Here is a 24,281-nt window from a genome sequence, read left to right as displayed (position 1 = left end):
TGACCTATCACTTCAGGGTTGGCCTTAGAGAGGATCTGTAGTTAGCTCACGTTCTTGTTGAGCCTACTCAGTTCGATCAGTTCTATAACGGGGCCCTCAAGCAAGAAGCTGCTCAGCTCAAGTGTGAGGCTTCAACGAATCAGGGATGCAGTTCAGTCTTCTTCTTCCGCACAAGTGGCAGCTAAGAAACAGAAGTTCTGGCTTCCTCCTCCTCCATTTCGTCAGCTCTACCAGCAGATGAACAAAGGGTGCCATGGATCTTCCAACCCACCCAACCCAGGCTATCAGAACAAGTCTCAGATTGAAGCTTCAAGGACAGGTGGTCCTCCTCCTCCTTATCATCGTCCGCTCTCAGAGGTTACTTGCAACAAGTGGCAGCAGAAAGGTCACTATACGAACAAGTGCTTCAACCAAAGGGGCCTTCCGCCTCCTCCTCCTGTGAGGTCTTCAAGCAATGCAGTGGTCAAGCATAATCCCAAGTCTGCAAGGGTGAACATGATGAATTCAGCCCAAGCAGAGGATTCTACAGAAGTGATCATGGGTAATCTTATAGTTAATGATATTCCTGGAAAATGTCTTATTTGATTCTAGTGCATCACATTCTTTCATGTCATATCCATTTGCATCAAAGCACAATTTTGACATAGAGGTATTACCTAGAGCATTCCAAGTTGTTTCTCTGGCTAAGCGTTTGAACTCTAGAATGTTGGTTCCGAATGTCGGTATCAAGATGGGCAACTATAAATTCCTGGCTTCCCCAATTGTTCTCGGCGACTCTGATATTGATCTAATTCTCGGCAAGGATTTTCTTTCTAAGCACAAGTCCTTCCTTGATTGTGCTGCCAGGGAAGTTAAATTGACACACTCTTCTGAGGATGTGATCATCTATCCCACTCATGATGAAACCATTTGGTTGTTTTCTCTCAATGAGAAGGGCGAGTTAGACGCTATTTCTCAGATTCCAGTTGTTTGTGAGTACCAAGATGTATTTCTAGGGGAGCTTCCGGGTATGCCTCCTCACCAGCCAGTTGAGTTCGTTATCGATCTTGAGCCTGGTATAGAACCCGTTTGCAAGCGCCCATACAAGCTTGGGCCAAAGGAGCTGAAAGAATTGAAGAAACAGCTCGGTCAACAAGAGCGTCTGGGTTTGATCAGATCGAGTTCATCTCCGTGGGGTTGTGGTGTTCTTTTTGTCCAGAAGAAGGATCGCACGGACCGACTTTGCGTCGATTTCCGTCCATTGAACAAGAAGACAATAAAGAATAAGTACCCACTTCCCAACATCAATGAGCTATTCGAACAACTCAAAGGTGCAAAGGTGTTTTCCAAGCTTGACTTCCGTATGGGTTATCATCAGATTCACATTCGTGACAAAGATATCCCCAAGATAGCATTCAGAACAAGGTTTGGTTCTTATGAATATACTGTCATGTCTTTTGGCCTTGTCAATTCCCCTCCAACATTCTCTCGAATGATGAACTTCATCTTCAACCCCTACACAAATGAATTTGTCCTGGTGTATCTCGATGATATCTTGGTGTTCTCCAAGAACAAGAAGGATCATGCCAAACATTCGCGATTGGTGCTCGACAAGCTTAGAGAGTATCAATTCTACGCAAAGTTCTCTAAATTTGAGTTTTGGCTTGATGAAGTTCTTTACCTTGGTCACATCATCTCCTCCAAGGGCATTGTTGTTAATACGGAGAAGGTTTCTGCAATTGTGAATTGGGAGCCTCCTCAGAATGTCAAGCACCTCCGCAGTTTCCTTGGGCTTGCAAGCTATTGCCGAAGATTTGTTGAGAACTTCTCAAAGATTGCGAAGCCTCTTTCCAACCTCCTCCAGAAGCATGTCAAGTATGCCTGGACTCCTGAGTGCGACGTTGCTTTCAACGCTCTCAAAGAGAAACTCGTCACAGCTCCTGTCCTAACTCCTCCTGATGAGTCCAAGCCATTCGAAGTTTTCTGTGATGCCTCATTGCAAGGTCTCGGTGCTGTGTTAATGCACGAGAAGAAATTTGTGGCCTATACTTCTCGTCAGTTGAATCCCAACGAATGGAACTACCCCACTCACAATCTCGAGTTGGCGGTAGTTGTCCATGCATTAATAACATGCAGACATCTCTTGTTGGGAAGGCAAGTGGACATTTTCACTGATCACAAGAGCCTCAAATATATCTTCACTCAACCCAATGTCAACCTCCGCCAAACTCGTTGGGTCCAAATAATTCAAGAGTACAATCCAAGTATTGAATATACTCCAGGCAAGGGTAATGTGATTGCAGATGCTTTGAGCAGAAAGGCTTATTGCAACAACTTAATTCTCAAGCCATTCCAACCAGATCTTTGTGAAGCTTTACGGAAGCTCAACCTCCAAGTTGTTCCTCAAGGTTTTCTTGCCAACCTTCAAGTCACTCCAACTTTGGAAGATCAAATTCGGTAGGCACAACTCCTTGATACCATGGTGAAGAAGGTGAAACATGGTATTGCCAAGGGCTTATCCAAATACAAGTGCTATCACATTGATGACAAGGACACCTTATTCTTCGAGGATAGGATTATGGTTACTAAAGGTGATCTAAGGAAGGTCATAATGAACGAAGCGCACAATTCTCTTCCTTCCATTCATCCAGGCAGTTCGAAGATGTACCATGACCTCAAGCAATCATATTGGTGGATTCGAATGAAGCAAGAAATTGCTCAATTCGTGAATGAATGTGATGTCTGCCGAAGGGTGAAAGCAGAACACCAACGGCCAGTTGGTCTCCTCCAACATCTTACTATTCCAGAATGGAAGTTTGATCATATCGAAATGGACTTTGTCACTGGCTTTCCAAAGCCCAAGCATGGAAATGATGCTATTTTCATTGTCATTGACAAGCTTACAAAAGTGGCTCATTTCCTTCCAATCAAAGAATCTATCATGGTAGCTCAGTTGACAGATATACGCTTCCAGAGTTGTCTCGTTGCATGGAATTCCGCAATTGATCTCTTTAGATCGCAGAAGCATTTTCACTTCCAAGTTCTGGGACTCCTTCCAAAAAGGCCATGGGCACCAACATTCGCTTCAACACGGCTTTCCATCCTCAAACAAGTGGCCAAGTCGACCGAGTCAATCAAATCCTCGAAGACATGCTCAGAGCTTGTGTCATCTCTTTCGATATGAAGTGGAAGATTGTCTCACTTATGCCGAGTTCTCCTACAACACTAGCTTCCAAGCAAGTTTGGGCAAGGTCCCATTTGAAATTCTATATTGCAAAAAGTGCCATACTCCTCTCAATTGGTCCGAGACTGGTGAACGCCAACTTCTTGGCAACGACTCGATCACAGAAGTTGAAGAAATGTGTAAAGTCATCCGCTAAAATCTCGAAGCCGCGCGATCGCGCCAGAAGAGTTACTATGATAGCAAGCATCGTGACTTGTCTTGCAAGATTAGAGACCATTTCTACCTCCGCGTCTCTCCAATGAAAGGCACTCAATGCTTCGGTAGCAAAGGGAAGCTTGCCCCTAGATATGTGGGTCCTTTCAAGATCTTTGGCAAAAGAGGCGACCTCGCCTATCAACTTGAGCTTCCGTCTAACTTCACTAATGTGCATGATGTGTTTCATGGGTCACGGATTCGCAAGTGCTTCACAACAGGAGCGCACTATGAACTTCCAAGAGATTGAGCTCCAAGAAGATTTGTCTTATCATGAGCATCCCGTTGCCATTCTTGAAGAAACCGAGCGCAAAAATCGCAACAAGTCTATCAAATTCCTGAAAGTTAAGTGGTCCCTCCATTCCGACCGAGAAGCCACATGGGAGTGCGAGGATCACCTCCGTTCGGAATATCCAGAGATCTTTCAGTCCTAGATCTCGGGTCAAGATCCTCTTGTAGTGGTGGAGAGTTGTAACTCCCCAGATGTAACATTCCATAATTGTAACTCCAACTCTTGCCATTTCTGGCTATGTGATATGTTATATCCTTCATGGTTGAGTTTTATCCTCATTTTTGCATTTTGTTCATGTCATGCATTTCATCTCATTTGCATTTGTGTTCATATCATGCATCCGGTCATTTTCCCTGTTGTCCGTTTCGGAATCCGACACTCCCACATGCACCCGTTGCACCTCTCAGATCTCGTTTCGTGAGCAGGAGAAAAATGTTGTCGGAATGGGCTGAGATTTGTCGAGTGGCCATGGTACATCACCCGTAGGCTGCTTGTCAAATTTCGTTCCATTCGGAGGTCGTTAGATGCCCCAACGGTTAACCGGGTAACTACAAAACCCCCTCTCTCATTGCAGCCCAGCACCCCTCCACAATAGACCACTAGACCATCTAAACCCACTCCATGCTCTCTGCCATTGTATCACCATCATGTGGGCGAAAACCGCACCTCATTTGGACTCTCCTAGCTCCCTCTACCTACAAATATGCCTCTCCCCCGAAATTTGCACGCAAACCCTAGCTTCCCCCTCCTCCGCATCGCCGGACGCGTCCGCCGCCACCGCCCGAACCAATCGCGAGGTGCCACATCATCATCGCCGCCACCCCCACCAAACCGTGCACCGCCACCTGTCACCACTGCGCCTCCCCCGCTGCCGCGGCACGCCAGGCCCAGGCGCGCCCCGCCCAAGCCCGCGCACCGCTCGAGCGCCCCGCCCGTCGCCCGCCCCCTCGCCCGCCGCCACGTCCTTGCTGCCGCCTTGTCGCTCGCCCTCGCCGTCCTCGCCAACCACCTCGCCCTCGCCGTCCTCGGCGATGTCGGTCGCCGCCGCCCCGCCGCTCGGTTTCCGTGTCACCGCAACACCCGACCTCACCTACGACCAGATCCGGTCGCCCCGCCTCACCGGTGACCTCTCCCTCGAGCTCTGGCCGCCGCCTCCCTCAACTCTGGAGAGATCCGCCACCACCTCGGTTAGCGTACCGAGGAACCCAAGATCTCGCGGGGTAAAATTTCCTCTAAGTCGCCGAAGTTTTTCACCTCATGTGCACATGTTTGACCTGCCATATCTCCATGCTCATAACTCCGATTTGCGCATATGATATATCAAAATGTTCGTCTCATGATGCTCTTCATGTTAATGTCTTTTTCATTGCATGTTAATGTCCATATTGATGCCTTAATCTTTGTTGCAAAAGTGCTAAATGATGTTGTCTACTGGAATTCATCATAACTTGCTGATTTGTCAATTTCGTAGCATTTTGTGTGCGCATCCTTTGAGCATCATGTCTACATGTTTTAGGAGCATCTTAATGCCATCTTTGAAGTGGTGCAAGCCTTGTATTTTATGAGCTTTGTGGTGACTAGCACAAGCATGGAAAGTATTTCTGCATTTCTGCTAAGTCTTTTCCTGTTACAATATGTTCCTATGTTGACTTGTTCCCACAAGTAGTTCCATCCATATTTTGATAAAGTTCAATAAGGATGTTTTGAAGATATGGTTATGCTATATCCATTCATGCCTCTGGTTGTAATTATGGGGTAGTGTAGTTTTTCATTACCATGCCCTACTTTTGCTGAATATTGTTGCTGGCAGTGTGTTAACAGGAAGTTCATGTTTGCCATGTGTTTTGCTAGTGATCCATGCGCCCTATGAACTTGCTCTTGCCATGTTTAGCTTCATAAATGTGTCTTCTTACTGTTGGTTACCATGTTCTGCCATGAAATGCTTTGTGGTGAGTGGCATGAGCTTGCAAAGTTGCTATCATGAATCTGTTTCTGCCATGCTATGTTTTTCTACCAAGTCTGAAAATGTTCATATCACTTGCCATGTTTGCATTGATGCTACCATCTTTTGTGTGCATCTGTGGCTCAAGTTCAGTAAGGGAGTATTGTTCATTGCCTTTAGTACTAGCTTGCCATGCCTTTGTTTGCCATGATATGTTCCTTTAGCATGTTGTTTGCTAGCTCTAAACATTGCTACCTGATGCTGTTTAGGCCATGTTTAGTATTTTCACCAAGTCAGTAACCTGATTGTCATTTGTATTTTTGCCATGTTGTTTTATGCTTGTTCTAGTAAGTTCTAGAAGGAGCTCAGTGTTCATGATTTGTAGAGCTTCACTTGTACTTCACTACCATGTGCTTTGTTGCTATGTTGGAGTGCTATAGAATAGTTTCATGATGCATCTTAGGTGCTATGATGCTGTTAAGTACAGTTTTGCATCGTTCGTGTTTTGCTCGTCATTTGCAAACCGTGCATCCGTTTTCGATGATCCTTATATCGTTTTTACCGAAATCACTCAACCTTTCCAGTGGAATGCTTGGTTTGCCAAGTTGATGCCATGATCATCTTTTTCCTTCTGGAGTACCCATATGCATTGCACATCATATCTTGCATCCCATGTCATGTCTTGCATCATGTTGCTTGTGCATTGCATCGTGATTGATTGTTGTTCCGTTGCTTGTGTTCTTTCTTGGATAGAGTCGGGAGACGAGTTCGTGAATGAGGATCCTGTTGAGTACATTTACGAGGAGCAAGCTTTCGACAAATTTGAGAACTTTGTAGGCAAGATGATCATTACCACCCGATATCACTTCTATATTTGCTTGCTAGTTGTTCATTCTATCGCTATGTCGCGCTACCTACCACTTGTTTATCATGCCTCCCGTATTTCCATGTCAAGCCTCTAACCCACCTTCATAGCAAACCGTTGTTTGGCTATGTTACCACTTTTGCTCACCCCTCTTATAGCACTGCTAGTTGCAGGTGCCATGCAGGTTGCTCCATGTTGGAACATGGATATTGTGGGATATCACAACATCTCTTATTTAATTAATGCATCTATATACTTGGCAAAGGGTGGAAGGCTTGGCCTTTTGCTCGGTGTTTTGTTCCATTCTTCCCTCCCTAGTTTCCGTCATACCGGTGTTATGTTCCTTGATTTTGCATTCCTTCCGTGGTTGGGGTTATGGGACCCCCTTGACAGTTTGCTATGAATAAAACTCCTCCAGCAAGGCCCAACCTTGGTTTTACCATTTCCTAATAACAACTAAAACTTGCCTAGGGACTTTCCGAACCTTGGGGATTTCTTAATTCAACCCCCGGGGCCAGTGCTCCTCCAGGTGATGGTCCGTACCAGGCAACCTACGGGGCCACCTCGGGGAAAGTCGAGGGTTGGTTTTACTCGTAGCTTGTCTGTCAGGACCCCGACTCGATGCCACATAGGTCTAGCATGTAACACCTCATATCACTTTGCGGCCTCACGCACGGTATTCCCACGGGTGTCGCCTTACCTTTGCCCGGGACCGTTTGCGCCTTTTGGCACACGTATATGATAGTGTCGCTATCACCCATATGATAAGGAGCCCGGGCTGACATGGCTAGTCGTAAACCCAAAGTGGCACAGACTTACAGGGACAGGCATCCATGACCCAGCATCGAATGTGTCGGTCATCAGCAAGTGGGTCCGGGCTGTAGCACTGGGCTAGCAGGACTCCGGTAAACCCGGCTGTAGCAGGCTAACAGGCCTCCGTTACTCAATGCGTGACATTTCCCCGAAGGGACAGACACAGGAATGAAGAAGGACACATGCCGGCCAGCCTAAGTGTTCCGGAGCAGTAGCAAGCTACCATGGCTCGGTGGAAACACTAGGAGACATTTCCCGGTAAGAGAGGCTACTAAGGATAAACAACTAGATAGTCAGATCCCACACATACCAAGCATTTCAATCATACACACAATATGCTCGATATGTGCAAATACAACAAGGCATCACAACATGACTCTACGACACAAGTAAGTATTCAATAGGCTCCGAGGAGCGAGATATTACAAACATGGGTCTCATGACCCAACAATCAGAGCATACAAGTCAAAGCACAAGCGGAAGCTATCATGTCTGAGTACAGACATCTATAAATGAGAAAGGCTGAGAAGCCTGGCTATCTACCAAATCCTGCCGAGGCACAAGATCGTAGATGAGGTAACAAGCTAAACGTCGAAGTCCACGCGGTACTACTAGCGAGACCGAAGTCTCTCTGCAAAAACATAAAATAGGCAAACGTGAGTACAAATGTACTCAGCAAGACTTACATCAGAACTAACTACATATGCATCATTATCAACAAAGGGGATGGTGGGGTTTAACTGCAGGAAGACAGCTTTGACTCGGTGGCTATCCTGAACTACGACTGCAATGTAACTCTTTTGAGGTGGCGCACACGAGTCCACATATTCACCAACCAATACACCACTATGGAACCGCTCTCGTCTCCCTACGAGAACGCCATCCATAGCACTCACGCTTATCTTGCGTATTTTAGGGTATCCACTTTCACTTGTCTATGAACTGATATAAGCAACCCAGAAGTCCTTTTCCGCGGACACGGCTATTCGAATAGATGATATTAACCCTGCAGGGGTGTACTTCTTCATACATGTTTCCACCACTTAGCGTCTGCACACGACATGTGCTCGGCAGACTTCAAGCGAAAGCCGACGTGGGTGTAGACCACGACCTACCTAAACACTCAAGTCTCTAGTCCAGGTTTATCGCCTATTCGGGTTCCATCCATGAGGAGATCTGGCCGGAGTTTCGCTCACAGCCCCAAACGATGTGAACAGGGTTCCGTGACACCAAACGGGCGCCCGGTATACCCGGCCACGTGCCTACCGCATCACAGCCCACCCCTACGGTCAGCGCTGTCCACGGCCTCCAGCATACTACAAACACCAGAAACTACTTGCAACTTCTGGACAGAGGACAAGGGTGATTAAGAAGTCGAGCGGGGTCATATTTCAGGGCCCAATGTATGGTAGTAGCTGAGTCATGGATCACAAACACAGAACTCAGTTCCTAAGGATGGCTTCAATGAGACAACCCACCATGTACTCCTACATGGCCTCTCACCGATACCTTTTACCAAATCGTGTTCACACACTTAGCTCACACATAGTAGGACATGTTCACACACCTCTGATCCATTCCCAATGAATCAAACCTGACACAACTCTAAGCAGTAGCAGGCATGACAAACATTATTGTGGGTTTCATCAGGGCTCAAACAACTCCTACTCATGCTAGTGGGTTTCATCTAATTACTGTGGAATTACAGGTCATGCAGAGGATAAAGGGGTTCAGCTACCGCAGCAGGTAACAGATGAATCGTTGTTGTCCTAATGCAGTAAAAGAGAGCAGAAGCGAGAGAGTGGGTTTGTATCGGAATGAACAAGGGGGTTTTGCTTGCCTGGCACTTCTGAAGATAACATTGAGTCTTCATCAGTGTCAACGATCACAACGTCGGAACATCGTCTACCGGGAGGGAACAGATACCGGCAACAAAGAAGAAATACAATCAATGCAATGCACAATATGATGCATGCTCATGACATGGCAATATGAATGTGTTTTGAGCTAATGCAACTAGCAACAGATTAAATGAAGTTGGTTTGAATACAAGATTCAAATTTAAACTCCATATGTGATTATTCAAATGCCATTTCATTGATTTGTGCTAAACAGCAGCTATAAGTTGTTCTAACATGCATGAAAATGGTACAGATGGATTCCTTGAATTTTTCTGATAATTTTTCATATATAAATTATTTAATTTGGAGTTACGGTTGAATTTCTATGAATTTTTGAAGTTTTGAACATTTTCTGGAATTTTTGAATAAAAATAAATCTAGAAAACATTACTGCGTCATCCTGACGTCATGATGACGTCAGCAGGTCAACGTGGCAAAGTCCGGTCAAACCCTGACCTGTGGGTCCCGAGTGTCAGTGTCTAACTAAACTAACCTAGCTTAGTTAGTACTAACCTAACTTAATTAGCCGGGCGGGGCCCGCATGTCAGTGGCTCTGGGGAAGTCAAACTAGGGTCAAACCCGGGCCAACTCGCCGGAGTTGACCCACTGTTCGTCGCCGGCGGAGCCAGAGACGGCGGAGGGTGCGGGTTTCCTCCTCCGGCGACCAAATGGCCGGCGGAGGGCATCTACGGAATGCCCAGGCTCGCGCGCATCTAACAGGGCAAACGGGAGAAGCTAGGGCGGCCGTAATCCTCGCCGGCGTCGAGCTCAACGGCTGCCGGACCTCGGGCGTTGGCGGAAACGGCGCTACGGTGCACAAGAGGGGAAACGGAAGGGCGCTGCGGCCTCCTGAGGTTGCGGTGAGCACGACGGTGGGCTCGGGAGCGAGCTGCGGTGGCTGTGGCCACGGCCACGCCATGGCCGGCGGCGAGGAGCAATCGGCTCCGGTGAAAAGGGCGGCTAGAGTGCGGGAACGAGCGCGAGGAGGAGGGGGAATGGAAGAAGAGCTCACAGCGGATCCGGTGGAGGCAACGGCGAGGCCGGAGAGGGGCTGGAGCTCGCGAATCCTCGAAAGTTCGTCGGCGGCCGAAGGTTGGGGACGAGCTCGAGGGCGACGCGGCAGGGCTTCCGGAGGGTCGTGGATCGGTGGGGAGGAAGAGGGGGTCGAGGCGGAGCCTTTGAGCGCATCGGCGAGGCTAGGGGGTGGCGGTGGCCGCGAGGGAGCTCGTCGGTAGCGGCGGCTCCGTTCGGTCGCGGGAGGGAGAGGAAGCAGAGGAAGGGGAAGAGTTCGGGAGAGAGTGAGAGAGTTCCAGAGGAGTGGCATGGCACGCATGGAGGCGTCCGGGGTGTCGAGGTGGAGCGGCAAGCAGGAGGTGGCCGGGGCGTGCGCCGGCGTGCGCCGGCCACGCGCCTGTGCCTACTGGCGCGAGGAGGAAGGCGACAGGGGGGAGGTGGAGATGGGCTGGGCCGTGCTGGGCCAGGTAAGTGGGCGCCAGGTAAGTTAGGTAGGTGGCCTGGTGGCCTTCTCTCCCTCTCTTTATTAGTTTCTGTTTTCTATTTTTTTTCTGTCTCTGTTTTGATTTAGTTTAGCAACTAAACCATTTTAATAAATTCTGTAGTTTATTATGTGGCTTGCTAAAATATATACAAAGCCACTCACAAACTTCCAGAATTATTTGGAGTCATATTTAATATATATTAAATATAAATCCAAAGCAAATAGTTATTGGATTAATTCAAATGGCCAAAATAAATATCTCTGTGACTCCAAAAATATTGGTTTAAATTTTACCTCTCACCAATATTTCCATGCAATAACAGGAACATTTTCTTGGACTTCTTTGAGAAGATTTTAATGTTGATCATTTTTTGAAGGTTTCTGAGGTTTTAAAAATCCCTCAATTCAAATTTCATTTGAATTAAAATATGATGCTCACAAGGGGTCTAGCCTAGTGCATAACAGGACCAGGGATGTGACAACTCACCCCCACTAAACAAAAATCTCGTCCCGAGATTTAAGCGTAGGGTAAGGTGAAGGGGAAACGCAAACTAGTATAGTCTTCACGATCCAGGGTGCACTTCAAATGAACGTTGATTCGCTCATCATCTTTGTCTTGTCGCCTTGTTCTGAGAACTCCAGTTATTATGACAATGAGAGGAGAAGGAGACTCTAGAAGAATCGATCTTCACGAAGGTCGAACAACTCAGGATTAACTCACGGAATGAGACGTAGCAACATCTATCGAGCTGAGAGACGAAGCACACCTCTAGAGGGATGGAGTGGAACAGATGATGAGGGTTCACTAGGTAGACAATAATTTCACACTTAAAAAGGTGGTAAACGGTTGTCAACGTAGCGAGGAGTTAAGTTGACATGACACCATAATGATGCACCTTAGGGAAGGTGATTCGAAGATATATCCCCTTAAGTGGCAAAAAGAATTACCTTTGATTCAGAGATCATTGAAACTCTTTAAACCAGCTTAAGGCAATTCTCGAGCGATCGTTTGGAGGGGGGTCGGTAGAATGGCATACTCGGACTTGGATGATGTGGATTACCTTGTTGAAGACAACGTAATGGATGAATTTGCTTACCACTGGAAATGGAAGAGACTCATGGTAGAATGGCACATTGGCGGTGCAAGCTGGGAACAAAATGCAAATGCTGGGAATGATTCTGGTAACCGGGGGAAGAACCCAACAATAGAGAGTGAATTCACTATTTGAAAAGTCATAGCATTGCCGAGGGAACTGAGAGGAATCCCAGTTAGAGCCGATGATAACACATAGCGCTTGTGCGTGCTCTCAAAAACTTGAGCATTTCCACAATCATCAAGGTTTTATCAACAACCGCGTCAAGGGTGCTGACAACACAACATACTACCATGATGAATAGCGATGGACGATGCAGATGCAAAGGAGGATAACACTTTCTCAGATTTCACCTTAGCGAGGCCAAGCAAATAAAATCTGGATGATCGACCGAGAGACATTTAGCACTCTGCTTCTAATGTTCTCCTTGATGTGCTAGCGTAACCCATTCATAGATATGGTTTGATATCTAGAACATCAAGTAAAAAAGGTCGGACTTCGGGATCTCAAAATCCATAGGGGCAACTAGGGAGTAAATCCTACGAAATCCCTATGGGGAGGTGGCCAACTTCCTCAATCAAGATATTATAATAACAGGTCTTCCGGCTGGGTGTGTTGGCCACGACATCCACTTTACCGGTTATCGAGGGACCAATATTATAGTTCTTGGAAAATGTTCCAACCATCATATCTGCCTGAGATTCAGATCTGGTTGGTGTCAGGATATTCCAGACTCATTGAGTCTAGGAAGAGAAATGAAAGTTTGCAACACAAATCGAAGAGATGACGTTGCGAGATTCTCGGGGAATGAACTACGATAGTAAGCTCCAAAACATGAGCTGGTTCTGCTACAAACATGTGAACACGCTGTCCCAGACAAACATGACCACGTGGTAGTCTTATAATAAAACACTACTGAGTTCAGGAGGGGGAACCATCAACGAGGGTATCGAAGTCCTTACATAAGTCCGGATTAGCTCTTATGAAGGAACTCCTTCTCCTTGAACAAATCAATCAGTGGCTTGGTGTGCTAGGGATACATATAGATTGAAGGTTGCAAGTCTTCAAACTAAAGAATTCTTCGCACGTGTGCATGACTGATTTGGAATGATTCCAAAGAAAGCAACATTGACTTTCTCGAATCCACGGCGGCAACTTGCATCAGATGCACATGAATTAAAGGAAGTCACTACCTTCATCCAAACATATGCTTCATGAGCTAGCATGAACAAATGCTTTCAAAAGTTTCCAACACTAGCTTAATGTTCAACAAAATCATGGAGGAGATGAGGATGTTGTCAATGGGCTCAACAACAATTCATCTAGGTTTCCTTTTAAAAGGAATTCCATAGTTAAGTGAACACGGTGATAGCATTGGTCAGACCAAAGATGTAATGGTGTATGCTCGAGGGATCAACCACGAATAAGACAACATTACGAGCATCGTTGGTTCTGGTTTGATTTGATGATAGCCCACACTCAAATCAAAGGATTGATAATACAATAGGTCCAGCAACTGATCACAGGGACCAATCGATGAAGATATCATCTTTCTTCAACACACACTACACAAGAATATCCCTTTGGAACGAGCTAAGTCAGACAAGCTTTTATCTTCCAACTCTCCAAGTTGTTGTCCAGCTTAACCAACTAGCTCAGGGATATCTAACACCGATTCTTGGAGAGAAGGTGGTTCATAAGAAGCCAACTTGATCACGAGCTCAACATAACGGTCAGGTGACAACCTGGTGATACTTCCGAGAAGACATTCAGAAAATCACGAACCACCGATATGTTACTAAGCTCGAAAAAAAAACAATCTCGCTTTTCAGGGCAAGACGATAAGATCAAATGAGCGAGGACTTAACAAAATCCTAACTCATCAATCGAAGGGTGCACCGAAATAAGGACTAGGTAGCACGATCAATCTTAGAATGATGATTCAAGAACCAACACGTTAAGAATGAGGTTATTGTCCATTTAACTACCAAGCAACAAGGTTGCTAGGAGTATTGATTTCACACATCACAATTCATTTGTTGGTATTCCGGTTGCATCAACACGAGGACCGAGGAATGACAATGATGGCAAGAAGTATCACTGTACCAAGAGTTCATAGGATGGTGCGCAATTCCTATAACAATCCCGATATAAAGATGGTAATACTCCAAGGTAGAATAGAGCAAAAGCTGGATTGGCATTTTGATCTGCGGAGCACGACTTCTTTGACCCAATCCTGGATATGGAAGAGGTAGTGGAGTTTGTTTCTCCTAGTCATTCCGGAATAGAATGGCTTGACGGACCACAAGAGTAATAGGAATGCACGCATACTCTTGACTATCAAATGATAGACGAGGGTCAGAAGACAACTAAGAGGGACAACTCAAAGGAACATATAACTTTTCGAGTTGTGGAAGCATGGATTAGCATGTCGAACGATTTCAACATAATTCTTCTGGATAACCCATGCAGAAAGGTTGAGCTGGCAGAGTCACAATATAGCATGGAGAACTCATCGAGAGCACTCTTGTTATCATCTTTTGGTTCAGAAGAACTCCTGCTAAGAATGATTCATGGTAATTGGAAGAAGGATGTACCATGAACCTCGAGGACTATCGCAAAGGTTACTATTATCCTAAAGGAACTAGCAACACTATCAACATGATGTAAGTAGGGTGAATCTCGGGTTCAAAACCCAAGAATAGAATACCTACTCCTAAGTAGCATCACGGAATGCTTTCGAGAATAAAGGCCAGAATCATCACACTAGGACACAAATCATGGCTAGACCACTAGATGATCCCCTGAGACACCTAGGGTCATAATAATTATTCCAACATAAAGGTCGAGGCAGTAGAATACCTCAACTCAACAATTAGTGTGATTGAGCTGGCATAAAGGAGCATCGAAACCAGAGGGAAAGGATTTTGCAAATGCATCAGACTATTTAGAAACCTGGAATGACTCGGACAGCACAATGGCTGTAAATGCTCAGAAGAGATTTGAGACATTCACAAAAATGGTGGCATAACCACTCAGAAGCACAATATCAAGGTTTCGAGATCAACAATTAACATACGGAAGTAGTAGAAACTGAACCCAAGCTTAAATCCAACAATCTTATAAGTCTACGGATTAGTAACGCGTGATCCTGATAGAAAGAAGAGATAGCCTAGCTCTTAATCCCCGTAGGAAAGATAAGATGACTCAGATCAGAAGGGAAAGAGGTATAAGGAGTAAAAAGAGCCTTACGTTCCATCCCACAATCAATTCCCTTATATAACTAAAGAATTTCTAGACTCAACTTCGACCAGTTTGGCTTGGTAATCCTACAGGCAGTCAAGCTCTGATACCAACGCTGTCAGGACCCCGACTCGACGCCACATAGGTCTAGCATGTAACACCTCATATCACTTTGCGGCCTCACGCACGGTATTCCCACGGGTGTCGCCTTACCTTTGCCCGGGACCGTTTGCGCCTTTTGGCACACGTATATGATAGTGTCGCTAGCACCCATATGATAAGGAGCCCGGGCTGACATGGCTAGTCGTAAACCCAAAGTGGCACAGACTTACAGGGACAGGCATCCATGACCCAGCATCGAACGTGTCGGTCATCAGCAAGTGGGTCCGGGCTGTAGCACTGGGCTAGCAGGACTCCGGTAAACCGGGCTGTAGCGGGCTAACAGGCCTCCGGTACTCAATGCGTGACATTTCCCCGAAGGGACAGACACAGGAACGAAGAAGGACACATGCCGGCCAGCCTAAGTGTTCCGGAGCAGTAGCAAGCTACCATGGCTCGGTGGAAACACTAGGAGACATTTCCCGGTAAGAGAGGCTACTAAGGATAAACAACTAGATAGTCAGATCCCACACATACCAAGCATTTCAATCATACACACAATATGCTCGATATGTGCAAATACAACAAGGCATCACAACATGACTCTACGACACAAGTAAGTATTCAATAGGCTCCGAGGAGCGAGATATTACAAACATGGGTCTCATGACCCAACAATCAGAGCATACAAGTCAAAGCACAAGCGGAAGCTATCATGTCTGAGTACAGACATCTATAAATGAGAAAGGCTGAGAAGCCTGGCTATCTACCAAATCCTGCCGAGGTACAAGATCGTAGCTGAGGTAACAAGCTAAACGTCGAAGTCCACGCGGTACTACTAGCGAGACCGAAGTCTCTCTGCAAAAACATAAAATAGGCAAACGTGAGTACAAATGTACCCAGCAAGACTTACATCAGAACTAACTACATATGCATCATTATCAACAAAGGGGATGGTGGGGTTTAAGTACAGCAAGCCAGCTTTGACTCGGTGGCTATCCTGAACTACGACTGCAATGTAACTCTTTTGAGGTGGCGCACACGAGTCCACATATTCACCAACCAATACACCACTATGGAACCGCTCTCGTCTCCCTACGAGAACGCCATCCATAGCACTCACGCTTATCTTGCGTATTTTAGGGTATCCACTTTCACTTGTCTATGAACTGATATAAGCAACCCAGAAGTCCTTTTCCGCGGACACGGCTATTCGAATAGATGATATTAACCCTGCAGGGGTGTACTTCTTCATACATGTTTCCACCACTTAGCGTCTGCACACGACATGTGCTCGGCAGACTTCAAGCGAAAGCCGACGTGGGTGTAGACCACGACCTACCTAAACACTCAAGTCTCTAGTCCAGGTTTATCGCCTATTCGGGTTCCATCCATGAGGAGATCCGGCCGGAGTTTCGCTCACAGCCCCAAACGATGTGAACAGGGTTCCGTGACACCAAACGGGCGCCCGGTATACCCGGCCACGTGCCTACCGCATCACAGCCCACCCCTACGGTCAGCGCTGTCCACGGCCTCCAGCATACTACAAACACCAGAAACTACTTGCAACTCCTGGACAGAGGACAAGGGTGATTAAGAAGTCGAGCGGGGTCATATTTCAGGGCCCAATGTATGGTAGTAGCTGAGTCATGGATCACAAACACAGAACTCAGTTCCTAAGGACGGCTTCAATGAGACAACCCACCATGTACTCCTACATGGCCTCTCACCGATACCTTTTACCAAATCGTGTTCACACACTTAGCTCACACATAGTAGGACATGTTCACACACCTCTGATCCATTCCCGATGAATCAGACCTGACACAACTCTAAGCAGTAGCAGGCATGACAAACAAGCAAGAATGAGTAGGCACAACAGGGCTCAAACAACTCCTACTCATGCTAGTGGGTTTCATCTAATTACTGTGGAATTACAGGTCATGCAGAGGATAAAGGGGTTCAGCTACCGCAGCAGGTAACAGATGAATCGTTGTTGTCCTAATGCAGTAAAAGAGAGCAGGAGCGAGAGAGTGGGTTTGTATCGGAATGAACAAGGGGGTTTTGCTTGCCTGGCACTTCTGAAGATAACATTGAGTCTTCATCAGTGTCAACGATCCCAACGTCGGAACATCGTCTACCGGGAGGGAACAGATACCAGCAACAAAGAAGAAATACAATCAATGCAATGCACAATATGATGCATGCTCATGACATGGCAATATGAATGTGTTTTGAGCTAATGCAACTAGCAACAGATTAAATGAAGTTGGTTTGAATACAAGATTCAAATTTAAACTCCATATGTGATTATTCAAATGCCATTTAATTGATTTGTGCTAAACAGCAGCTATAAGTTGTTCTAACATGCATGAAAATGGTACAGATGGATTCCTTGAATTTTTCTGATAATTTTTCATATATAAATTATTTAATTTGGAGTTACGGTTGAATTTCTATGAATTTTTGAAGTTTTGAACATTTTCTGGAATTTTTTGAATAAAAATAAATCCAGAAAACATTACTGCGTCATCCTGACGTCATGATGACGTCAGCAGGTCAACGTGGCACAGTCCGGTCAAACCCTGACCTGTGGGTCCCGAGTGTCAGTGTCTAACTAAACTAACCTAGCTTAGTTAGTACTAACCTAACTTAATTAGCCGGGCAGGGCCCGCATGTCAGTGGCTCTGGGGAAGTCAAACTAGGGTCAAACCCGGGCCAACTCGCCGGAGTTGACCCACTGTTCGTCGCCGGCGGAGCCAGAGACGGCGGAGGGTGCGGGTTTCCTCCTCCGGCGACCAAATGGCCGGCGGAGGGCATCTACGGAATGCCCAGGCTCGCGCGCATCTAACAGGGCAAACGGGAGAAGCTAGGGCGGTCGTAATCCTCGCCGGCGTCGAGCTCAGCGGCTGCCGGACCTCGGGCGTTGGCGGAAACGGCGCTACGGTGCACAAGAGGGGAAACGGAAGGGCGCTGCGGCCTCCTGAGGTTGCGATGAGCACGACGGTGGGCTCGGGAGCGAGCTGCGGTGGCTGTGGCCACGGCCACGCCATGGCCGGCGGCGAGGAGCAATCGGCTCCGGTGAAAAGGGCGGCTAGAGTGCAGGAACGAGTGCGAGGAGGAGGGGGAATGCAAGAAGAGCTCATAATGGATCCGGTGGAGGCAACGGCGAGGCCGGAGAGGGGCTGGAGCTCGCGAATCCTCGGAAGTTCGCCGGCGGCCGAAGGTTGGGGACGAGCTTGAGGGAGACGCGGTAGGGCTTCCGGAGGGCCGTGGATCGGTGGGGAGGAAGAGGGGGTCGAGGCGGAGCCTTTGAGCGCATCGGCGAGGCTAGGGGGTGGCGGTGGCCGCGAGGGAGCTCGTCGGTGGCGGTGGCTCCGTTCGGTCGCGGGAGGGAGAGGAAGCAGAGGAAGGGGAAGAGTTCGGGAGAGAGTGAGAGAGTTCCAGAGGAGTGGCGTGGCACGCATGGAGGCGTCCGGGGTGTCGAGGTGGAGCGGCAAGCAGGAGGTGGCCGGGGCGTGCGCCGGCGTGCGTCGGCCACGCGCCTGTGCCTACTGGCGCGAGGAGGAAGGCGACAGGGGGGAGGTGGAGATGAGCTGGGCCGTGCTGGGCCAGGTAAGTGGGCGCCAGGTAAGTTTGGTAGGTGGCCTGGTGGCCTTCTCTCCCTCTCTTTATTAGTTTCTGTTTTCTATTTTTTTTCTGTCTCTGTTTTGATTTAGTTTAGCAACTAAACCATTTTAATAAATTCTGTAGTTTATTATGTGGCTTGCTAAAATATATACAAAGCCACTCACAAACTTCCAGAATTATTTGGAGTCATATTTAATATATATTAAATATAAATCCAAAGCAAATAGTTATTGGATTAATTCAAATGGCCAAAATAAATATCTCTGTGACTCCAAAAATATTGGTTTAAATTTTACCTCTCACCAATATTTCCATGGAATAACAGGAACATTTTCTTGGACTTCTTTGAGAAGATTTTAATGTTGATCATTTTTAGAAGGTTTCTGAGGCTTTAAAAATCCCTCAATTCAAATTTCATTTGAATTAAAACATGATGCTCACAAGAGGTCTAGCCTAGTGCATAACAGGACCAGGGATGTGACATTGTCCCATCCGGTGTGCCCTAAGAATGAGATATGTGCAGCTCCTATCGGGATTTTTTGGCACATCCGGGCGATCTTGCTGGTCTTGTTTTACCATTGTCGAAAAGTCTTGTAACCGGGATTCCGAGACTTTCGAGAGCCGTGCCCGCGGTTATGTGGCAAATGGGAATTTGTTAATATTCGATTGTAGAGAACTTGACACTTTACTTAACCAAAAGACATCAACCGCTTGCGTAACCATGATGGTCTCTTTTCGGCGGAGTCCGGGAAGTGAACACGGTTGGGTTATGTATGAACGTAAGTAGTTCAGGATCACTTCTTGATCATTTCTAGTTTACGACCGTTGTGTAGTTTCTAATCTTACTCTTGTACTCGTCTGTTAGCCACCATATTTTCTTAGCGCTTGCTGCAACTCCACCTCATAACCACATCCTACCCATAAGCTTAATTAGTCTTGACCCCGTGGGTTTTGAGATTGCTGAGTCCTCGAGACTCATGGATACTACCAAAATAGTTGCAGGTGTCGATGATACCAGTGCAGGTGATGCCACCGAACTCAAGTGGGAGTTTGACGAAGAACTTGGCCGTTACTATGTTTCGTTTCCGGATGATCAGTAGTGGTGTCCAGTTGGGACGATCAGGGTTTAGCATTTGGGGTTGTCTTCTTTTCATTTGGTTCCATCCGTAGTCGGACTATGTGTGTACTCTGAATGATGTATGAATTATTTGATCATTGTGTGACATGGCGATTGTAAGTCAACTATTTATTTTCTTGTTCATTACATGGGATTGTGTGAAGATAACACTCCTTATGAAAAAACCAAAATGCGGTTATGCCTCTAAGTCGTGCCTCGACACATGGGAGATATAGCCGCATCTTGGGCGTTACAAACAAGTACCTCATGAGCCCGCCGGTGATGGTGGAGCCTGGTCCGCTTGTGGCGGTTAGGGAGGAACGCAAAAGTGTGGATGCACGGCGTAACGCCCCGCGTACAGTCTTGCCATCACCACCTCAGTATGGCGGTCCTGAGACCTCAACTACTCCATCTGACGGCAAGGCTCCCGAAGCCACCTCGTCCCAGGCAGAGCAGGACATCATCGATGCTTCGTCCCTCGTCGAGCACCCAGTGTACTTCGTCAGCACGGTGTTGCATGCGTGTGTACACTACCCCATGCCGTAGAAGCTCCTGCTCACGCTCCTCACTGCCTACAAGAAGCTGCGTGACTATTTCCAAGGCCACCCCATCAAGGTCGTCTTCACATACTCGCTGGGGAAGGTGCTCCGTAGCCCCAATGCCGCGGGGAGGGTTGCCGAATGGAACATCAAGCTACAAGCATTCCAGCTAGAGTTCAGCACCACTAGGGTCATCAAGGGCGCATCCCCTGCCGACTTCATGGAGGAATGGACTAATGCCCCTGACCGAGGGATGGATGAAGACCAGTCCCTAGTGCCCGAAGACAAGGTGCCTCATGGCTGGGTCATGTACTTCGACAACACATTCGCGTGCCAAGGCGCTGGGGCTAGAGCCATACTTATCTTGCCAACCCAGGATAAGCTATGCTACGCCTCGAAGGGGGCTACTGTCAGCTTTCTGGGAACGGGGGTACCCAGACTTGGCTGCCTGCGGCCGACGGCGTGGCTCTGCCACAGGCCCGGTATGGCCCAGCTTCAGCATCGACAGCTGAAGACCCTCGCGAGGGTCCAAGCCTTGCGAGGTGGATGACTCCAAGACCTCCCTGGGGGCAACCTGACCAGGTTGGCTCCCGAGGAGCGGAGGTATCAATGCAAGGTGCACCTCGTGAGGTTCATATGACATGAGCCATGATGACCAAGGCCAGGTGTGCGCCAGCGGGCGCAGTGTACCAGTTGCCTCTTTGGTGAAATGGAGGCAAGCGCAGGTGCGGAGTCGCGAGGAATCAAGCAATGGTTTCCATTTCAGTGCAACAAGACCAAGACCGCTAGGACGGCAGGATGGAGGTCATCACGAAGCCCACCGCGGCATCACGACCAGGAGCTTTTGGCAGGCGAAGACTACTTTTGTCAGGATAACTTGTACTAGTTGTCTCCCTTTGAATATGGCTGTTATGGGATCCCATCCTGCCTACATTTGGGAAGAGGACCAAGGCCACTATAAATAGGACCTAGCCACCACCATGGGGGGGGACGAATCCATTGCTCCCCGACCACCTCACCAGCTCAACGAGCCCAAGAACACCTCATCTCCTGAGGTTGTTCATCCATTATACTAGTTCACCCTCAGCCCCTCGAGGACAATCCACCACAAAGTAGGAGTGAGGGAGTCCTGGACTAAGGGTTCCTCGGGCGTCCGGCCCGTTAGCCATGGGCCGGACTGATGGGTTGTGAAGATGCGAAGACTGAAGACTGCACCCATGTCTGGATGGGACTCTCCTTGGCGTGGAAGGCAAGCTTGGCGACCGAATATGTAGATTCCTTTCCTTTGTAACCGACCTTGTGTAACCCTAGATCCTCCCGGTGTCTATATAAACTGGAGGACTTAGTCTAGAAACAGGGATACTCATTACCATAGCCATACAAACTAGACCCCTAGGGTTTAGTCATTATGATCTCGTGGTAGATCAACTCTTGTAATACTTGTATTCATCAATATCAATCAAGCGGGACGTAGGGTATTACCTCCATAGAGAGGGCCCGAACCTGGGTAAACATCATGTCCCCTGTCTCCTGTTACCATCGACCTTAGACGCCAGTTCGGGACCCCCTACCCAAGATCTGCCGGTTTTGACACCGACATTGGTGCTTTCATTGAGAGTTCCACTATGCCGTCCTCAAAAGGATCGATGGCCCCTTCAATCGTCAACAATGACGCTGTCCAAGGAGATACTTTCCTCCCCGGACAAATTTTCGTGTTAGGCAGCTTCCCGCTGCGGGCTAACTCGCTTGGCCATCTAGAGTAGATCGATAGCTACGCCCCTGGCCACCATGTCAGATTTGGGAGCTTGAACTACGTCGCAGACATCCGTGGAGATCTGATGGTCGCTGGATTCGAGACTGCGCCGATCGCTTCTGGTCACCTCGATGAACATGACCTAAATTTGTCATCGGACCATATTCAGGAGATAGCTCCTATAATTGCTCTGGCCTTAGATGCGGAGCATATGGCGCCATCTAAGGACTGGAGGTTCAACCCCACCACGGAGGCCACAGATTCCCCGCCGTTGGAGCCGCACATGGACTTAAACTCACACAATATTTTTGTCACTAGAACCCCAGACTCGTCTCCGGGTGTAAGTTCCGAACCATGTGAGTCCATGGATACTGAACTTGATCATTTATCGATCTTCGAGTTCAGCGCAGCAGACATCTTCCAGCACTCACCCTTGGGCGACGTGGTAGGCTATTAAAGAACCTGTCCTTGGCGGGGGACTCACATCCGAACTATATCCGTTTCAAACTAGAAGCTGATGACAGGGATTTTCGCCTCCCACCCGCCACCCACTTTATAGCCATTGTCAAAGACTTAACCGACATGCTCGACTATGGCTCCGATGACATCGACGGTATGGACAATGCCGTTCACCGGACGCTGGACGACCACTTCCTCGTACGATGTGTACATGGTGGATGCACCAAAGGAGAATAGCATCGATGACAAAGAAGACCCAGTTGAGGATAGACCTCCTGAGATACAATCGAAACGCCGGTGTCGGCGGCACCGATCTAAGTCACGCCGCAGTAAAGATAGCAACACCGGCACAAGAGAAGATAACACCCCGGAAGGTGCCGAAGACAACGAAGTCCCCGTTGACGCAGCTACCGAATGGGATGAACGGGAAGATGGGCAGGTTAGCCATGGTAGACAGGCCACGCACGAGGACTCGGAGGACAGTAATTATCTTCCGCTCTCCGAGGATGAGGCAAGCCTCCGCACCGAAGATTTCATTGTGCCTGAGGAACCTCTTGAGTAGGAGCGCTTCAAGCGCCAGCTAATAGCCACTTCAAGGAGCCTGAAAAAGAAACAGTAGCATCTTCAAGCTGACCAAGATCTGCTCAACGATAAATGGACCGGCGCCCTAGCAGCCGAAGAATACGGCCTCAAGCGCCCGGCCAAAAGCTACCCAAAGAGCAAATTACTACCTCAGTTCGACGACGAGGCACCGGAACACATACCACCATCGCGCAATGCGGCTGACCGACCACCACGTGGACGGGGCAAAGCGGCAACTCAAGCCGAACACCAGCCCGCCCCGCCTCATCCCAAAGGCAGAGGTAAATCAGCTCACGGGCATACATATGACCTTCGACATGACCTAAACAATAAAGCAGGATATACCTGATCGATCTACGGATTGCGAGGAGTACCTTGATGCGCGACGACAGCTACCTATTCGGACATGACAAGCCTAGTCACGCCTGAGCCGACAACCATAGACGGACTCCATCGGAGCTATGTCGCGACGCGACATGATATAGAGGCTCCGCACACCCTTTTTGCTTCACTTATGAAGTAATGGACCATGAATTCCCGAAGGGTTCAAACCCGTCAACATTGAATCATAAGACGGAACAACCGAACCCACGGTATGAATCGAGGATTTTATTCTCCATATCCACATGGACCGCGGAGATGACCTCCACGCTATCAAATACCTCCCACTAAAGCTCAAAGGGCCAGCTCAGCACTGGTTAAATAGCCATCCTAAAAATTCTATCGGCATCTGGGAGGACTTGGAAGAAGCTTTCCTTGACAACTTCCAAGGTACATACGTCCGGCCACCAGATGCCGATGATTTAAGCCACATAGTCCAACAACTTGGAGAGTCAGCCAGGAAAATTTGGACTAGGTTCCTAACGAAGAAGAACCAGATCGTCGAGTGTCCGGATGCCAAAGCCCTAGCGGCCTTTAAACATAGCATCTGCGATGAATGGCTCACCCGCCACCTCGGCCAAGAAAAGCTAAAATCTATGGCAGCCCTCATGGCACTCATGACCCGCTTTTGCACGGGTGTGGATAGTTGGTTGGCTCG

The sequence above is a fragment of the Triticum aestivum genome, chromosome 4A, assembly GCF_018294505.1.
Source record: "Triticum aestivum cultivar Chinese Spring chromosome 4A, IWGSC CS RefSeq v2.1, whole genome shotgun sequence".
NCBI classification, from domain to species: Eukaryota; Viridiplantae; Streptophyta; class Magnoliopsida; order Poales; family Poaceae; genus Triticum; species Triticum aestivum.
Note: the sequence above shows the minus strand (reverse complement) of the source record.